General features: G+C 41.4%; 1 protein-coding gene and 1 pseudogene across 1 annotated transcript in view; one reads left to right on the top strand and one right to left on the bottom strand.

Annotated features, from left to right (window-relative positions):
- Positions 1-761, bottom strand: part of LOC102870399 — a 2,249-nt pseudogene extending 1,488 nt beyond the window's left edge.
- LOC102871617 (monoacylglycerol lipase ABHD12-like) overlaps positions 1-6,320 on the top strand; it is a 165,947-nt gene that overhangs the window by 57,039 nt on the left and 102,588 nt on the right. The window lies entirely within an intron of this gene.

The raw sequence follows: 6,320 nt of genomic DNA, 5'->3' as shown, positions 1-6,320 counted from the left end.
TTGCACTGGCGGGGGTGCCTGTAGGGGCTGAGGTGGCACCACTGTCATGACAGGGGCCTGGACGATGAGGTCTGAGGTGACGGCAGGGAAAGGATGAGGCGCAGACTGCACAGGCGGTGGGTTCTGCTGAGGGGCCTGGGTGTGTGGCGGCGTTAATGTTGGCGCTGTGTTTGGTACCGTGGAGACACCAGGCTTTGCTATCCCTGCTTCCTTCCTTCCTCGGCCTCGTCCCTTTGCCTGAACGATCAAAATCTCCGTCTCTTCAGTAGACAATTCATTGATTTTTTGCAAGAAGAGTTTCTCCAGAGCTTCAGCCATTAAGACAATGTCATCTCCAGGCTTGTTGTAGATGTAACAGTTTGTAAACATTGTGTTGAAGTCCTGAATACATTCCTGAGCATTCCAGTAATAGTTGTTTTCCAAGTGCTTCTTGATCGTCCCCATGTCCATGGGAGTCTTGATAATCTTGTAGTAATCAGGGAGGTTGAGCTTGACAGCGTCCACGGGCTGTTGAAAAGGCCACGCGTACTGGTGTCTCCATAGTGTCTTGAGCACCACTTTGAGCAGGTATTGCAGCTGGTTGGTCTGCCTCTTGGGCTTGTTGGGGTTGGAGGTCTCAGGAGGTGGGGGGTTGGCGCTGGCTGCGGCAGCTGGCTGGGGCTGGCCTGGGCCTGCGGCGTGGACATCTGGGTGGTTTCTAGTCCATCCCCCATCACGGGCAGATTCCTCAATCTTGTCCCAGGGCCGCTCTCCGCAGACATGCTACCGATCCCATCACATTCTCCACTGGGAACTCTTGATGAGCTGGCGCTTAATGTGTGGCCTTTTCTTCAACGATGGTACCCTCTGACCTTCATTCTGAGGCTCAATCTTAAAATGCAAATCGGGCCGGGCGCACAGCACCGAGGGCCCCCAGCGTCCGCTGCTTCCTCCTCCTCCTCCTCACTTGACAAAATCAATGTCACTTTTTTAAAAAAACAAAAATAATGTCACTTTTAAGGACAAACTCTCCAGGCTTGCACCACACGGCATTGACCTGCCCTGCTGCTCTGATGTCTGCCTTGCCCAGCCTATCCCACCTCTACAATTCAGCTTGACCAAGGTATCTAATCTACTCACACTGACAGTCATATATTAAAAGGTGTTACTGCATTCAAGAGCTTTTTTCCTGTAGTCATTTGCCAATAAGACAGATAAATTGCAATATCCAAAGCACTTTATTACAGAACTGGGAGAGTAGAGAGAATCTTCTAAAAAACTGCCTCCCTACCTAAGGGTTGTTGTTACATGTTGTTGAGTTGCCTGTGATTCATAGAGACCCTATGCACAATAACGCTGAACCTGTTCTATTCTGAGCCAGTCTCACTGTCTCAGACATACCTGCCCCAGTTGCTCCAGTCACTGTGTCAATCTCATGTTTTCTAAGACCGTCTTCTGCGTTACTTCTCTACTTTTCCAAGCATGATATCCTCTAAGGATTGGTCCCTCTTGGCCAAAAGTCTGTGAGACAGAGCTTCTCCAGAGAAGAGCTTTTTACCCTCTCCAGGATAGACCTGTTTGTTCTATTGGCAGTCTATGGTATGTTCAACACTGTTCTCCAGCATCACAACTCAAAGGCATAAATCCTTCTGTCATGTTTATTCATTGTCCAGCTCTCTGATGAATAGCAAGTACTGGATCAGGAGCACCTTAGTCTCTAGACCAACATCTTTGCACTTCAGCACTCTGAAGGTCCCTGACAGCAGACTTTCCTAATCCAGTTCCTTTTTGGATTTTCTGCCTGCTGCTTCCAAGAATGTTAATTTTGGACCCAAGCAAGTAAAAATTGTTGACAATCTTAATTTCTTCTACATCTGTCATGGTGCTTTCAATTGACCCAGTCTGAGAATTTTTGTTTTCTTGATGTGGAACTTCAATCCATACTAACAACTTAAGTCCTTGAGTTTCTGCAGCAGATGCTTCGGGTGCTCAGTTTCAGTGCACAAGGTTGTCATCCCCATAAATACAAGTCTCCTTGACTGGTTTGTTCTGTGTATAGATTGGAGAGGTATGGAAATAGGACACATCCCTGACACTCTACTTCCCATGCAGTGTTTTTTGCCTGTTTTGAAAACTCCCTCCTGGTTCATGTTGAGGGGAATTTCCTCAACAATAGTGAAAACTGTGTGTACAAAACCAAGAGCCAACATTGTTCTTAATAGAGAGATAGTAAAGACGTTCCCTTTGAAAACAGGAACAAGGTAAGTCTGCCCACTTTTGCCACTCCAATATTGTGTTGGAAGTCTTAGAGCAATAAGGCAAGAGAAGGAAATGAGAGATATCCAGTTTGGCAAAGACGAGGTAAAACTATATGCAGATGATATGCCCTGGATATGCTCACTTAAGTTGTGCCAAGAAATCTGGAGGACAGCCACCTGGAAGAGATTGATATTTGTTCCTATTCTAAAGAAAGACGACCCTACAGAGTGCGGAAATTATGGAACAATATCACTAGTACCACATGCAAGCAAGAGTCTGCTGAGAATTACCCAAAAACAACAGGAGCAACATGTCAACAGAGAACTGCCAGATGTGCAGGCTGTGGTACTAGGGATATTATAGCTAATGCAGATGGGTCTTAGCAGAAAGCAGAGGAATGTCTGTCTGTGTTTCAATGACTACACAAAGGCTTTTGACTGTGCGGATCACAGCAAACTGTGGCTGACACTGAGAAGAATGGGAATCCTAGAATATTTTATTGTCCTTATGCAAAACCTATACTTGAACCAAGAGGCAGTCATCAGAACAGAGCAAAGAGAGACAGACTGCTTGGTTCAAAATTGGGAATGGTGTCTTCAGTCTGTATGCAGAACAGATTATCCGAGATGCTTGGCTGTATGAAGAGGAATGTGGCATCAGGATTGTAGGAAGATTCATCAACAGCTTGCGTTATATAGATGACACAACTCTGCTTCCTGAAACAGAAGAGGACATGAAGTGCTTGCTGCAGAAGTTCAAGAACTGCAGCCTTCAATATGGATTGAAGCTCAACATCAAGAAAACAGAGATTCTCACCATGGGGCCAATTGGGAGCATCATGATGGATGGTGAAGAGATTGAGATTGTTAAGTTTTAGTTTGCTTGGTTCCGCAATCAACACTCTTGGTACCAGCAGCCAGGAAATCAAGAAATGAATTTCATTGGAAAAGTCAGCTATCAGGGACCTCTCCAGAGTACTGAAGAACAGTGACATTAGGCTGGAGACTAAGGTTCTCCTGATCCAGGCCATAGTCTTTGCAGTTGCATGCTATGCGTCAGAGAGCTGGACAATGACTAGAGATGATAGAAAGATGACTGATGACTTTGAGCTGTGGTGCTGGAGAATAGTGTTGAATATACCATGGACTGCTAGCAGAACAGACAGGTTCATTCGGGAGAGGATGAAACCAGATTGTTCCTTGGAGGCAAGGATTCTGAAGCTTCGTCTGACATACTCTGGACATGTTTCAATGAGGGACCAGTCCTTGGAGAAGGAAATCATGTTTGGGAGGGTGGAGGGACAGTGCAAGAGAGGAAAGACCCTCGATCTGATGTATCAATTCAGTGATTGGGCTAATGGGAGTAGGTGTGTCAGGGACAGGTTGGTACAGGATAGAGCAGGGTTTAGGGCTCTGTTACATAGAGTTGCTATGAGTCGCAAGCACATAACAACAACTAACAAGGTCCAGCCCTGTTATAGCGAAACCCACCGAGAGAAGGGACGAAGATGAAATGAAGGCACAGAGAGACTTATCGCTGGTGATGAATAGCGAATTTACTAATTTTAGAAAAGCATATATAGGTTTTAGAAATACGTCTGCAGTAGCAATCACATTATCTCTTTTTATCCGAGATGTTGACTATCAGGTCAAACATTAACTCTCACAGACCTCAGCACAATACAAAGATGTTTTCCAGCATACCTTCTTGTGTGCTCTAAGAAACAAAGAGTTTTGGTAGATAACATTGCCTAAGGTCTGAGACCTTTGGTCACTCTTATTCATTAACATCCTGCTTCCTTGAGTTGTTTATTGCCAAGCAGATGTTGTAGCCAAGATAGAATTAGTCTTGCTGGTTATTACAGTACAGGGCTAATCTTGCTTTGCAAGTTAGCCAGGCCCCTGACAGTTCTTCCTTTCCGAAATATTAAAATATGGGATGTTGCCTGTCTTACGTGGATAAGAGAACTCAAACTCAAGTTGCCCGTAATGGGGATAATAGCAACTTATGCTACTCCCTGTCTTAGGATCATGAGCGAGTCTCTTTCCTTACACATCATTGGCTACACATGCTGCATTTGGCTGGGGAGGGCCTTAAGTTGAATTCCATGCACTTTACCTAGCAATACTTTATATCACTTGGCTAATATATGACCAACAAAAGGGAGGATCCATAGTATACCTATTATAGCAATACAAAGAGCAACAATCGTAAAAAGATTTTTAAATGAAGTTACTGAAGGAAACCAGTTTTTCAGATTTTCAAATATTAGACTAGCTTGTTCTGCTGGAGAAATGTTTATATCTGGAGTATTCTGCATCTCTATAATTCTTAGGTGCAACTCATACAAGTGAAGAGAATCAATATTTGACATCCAAATTCCTTCTAAATGAGATACTATTTTTATTCAATCATCATCTGAGCTATTATATTTTAATTTTGTAACACAAATAGAATCATAGGCCACATGGCATCTTAATTTTTCTCTCACTCTAATTTGTTGTTCCATATTTCCTAATACATTTATCATGTCCTACAAAGCATTTAATTTTTGTTCCATAACTTTGTCCACATTTTCTTGCTCTACCCAGTTTTTTGTCACATTATACATTAACCCATTTACAAACTTAGCCGTTTGAACTTCTTGTGTCAAAGCTACAGTAGAAGTAGAGACAGCAGCAAGCATAGAGAGAAGAGAAATAATTCCTACAATAACAAGGCCTATAGCTCTTTTGATTCTTAATGATAACCTATGTAACTCTTTTAAAAATTTGCAGGCTTTCATCATCATACCAAATATCATTTAATTTTACTGGTGTCTTAACAAAAGGAGGATTCTTTAGAATAAACTGAGTCATCTTTGGCAATAGAGCTGATACAGTTAGAGATTTTACAATGAGAACAGTTTACATTTTATTTTGGGTAATCACCAGTGATCACATTATTTCCAATTCATAAGACATATGGTTCAGGTACACAAGACATGACTTTGGCATTTGCGACATAATATCCTTTACATTTATCCTTTGATATACAGGAAATATATATTGATCCCATACTTGCAATTAATTTTCATAATTCAGTTTGATAATTACAGTGATTAATAGTCCAACTTTCTTCTACTGATCCTTTACCTTCGACTTTATTTGATGAAGCCCAGTTGTACAAGTTCAAATCTGCAGTAACATTTTCCTCCAGCTGACAGTGTGAAGTAAAGGTGGATCTGAAACATATGTCCTTTAAGATTCAGCTTGAATCCTCATTGTCAGAGTCAGCAATATGACCAACCTTATTTCTGCCAGGCGAAACATCTTCTGCAAAGCATACCAGTAAGGCACTTTGCACTTTCAGAGTTCTGTGGAAAAACACAAACATAGCCTCGACCCCGTATTAACACAGGGTTGGGTCTTTTTCATGGCTTTGTTAATGCATTCTTCCATTTTATTTCAGCATACTTTCGTTGTGTGGGTCCCCATTGTGTGTATGTGGGAGAACTTTTATTGTCATCCAAAATTAAAAAAATTTAAAATAAATTGTAAATGTGAAATATAATTATTTGAATTTAGAGGATATAGTATTCCAGTTCCACCTTCTTTAATTTTATTTAAATAATTTTTGATAGTGGAATGAGTACATTCTACAATACCTTGTTTTTGAGGATTGTAAGGAATTTTAGTTTTATGACAAATAGTAAAATATTTACAAAAATTTTGAAAGCTTTTACTGATATAGCTAGGAGAATTATCACTTATGATTACTTTAGGAATTACTAATATAGAAAAAGCTAATAAACAATGTTTTCTAACATATTTAGTTGCTTTTTCAGATAAACAAGATATTACCACAAAACCGGAATTGATATTAATAATAACCTGAACAAATTGCAATTTTCTAAATTTAGGAATTGTTGTTGTAGTTGTTCTGTGCTGTCGAGTCTGTTTGCTACTCATAGCGACCCTATGTACAACAGACCTAAACCCTGTTCTGTCCTGTGCCAGTCTCATTGCCTCTGACACACCCATCCCGAGTACCCCAGTCACTGAATCAATCCACCTCATAGAGGGTCTTCCCCTCCTGCGCTG

Source organism: Elephantulus edwardii, unplaced genomic scaffold (assembly GCF_000299155.1).
Source record: "Elephantulus edwardii isolate Elephantulus edwardi_28Jun2011 unplaced genomic scaffold, EleEdw1.0 scaffold00530, whole genome shotgun sequence".
In the NCBI taxonomy this organism is placed as follows: Eukaryota; Metazoa; Chordata; class Mammalia; order Macroscelidea; family Macroscelididae; genus Elephantulus; species Elephantulus edwardii.
This window is presented reverse-complemented; position numbering and strand designations above follow the sequence as displayed.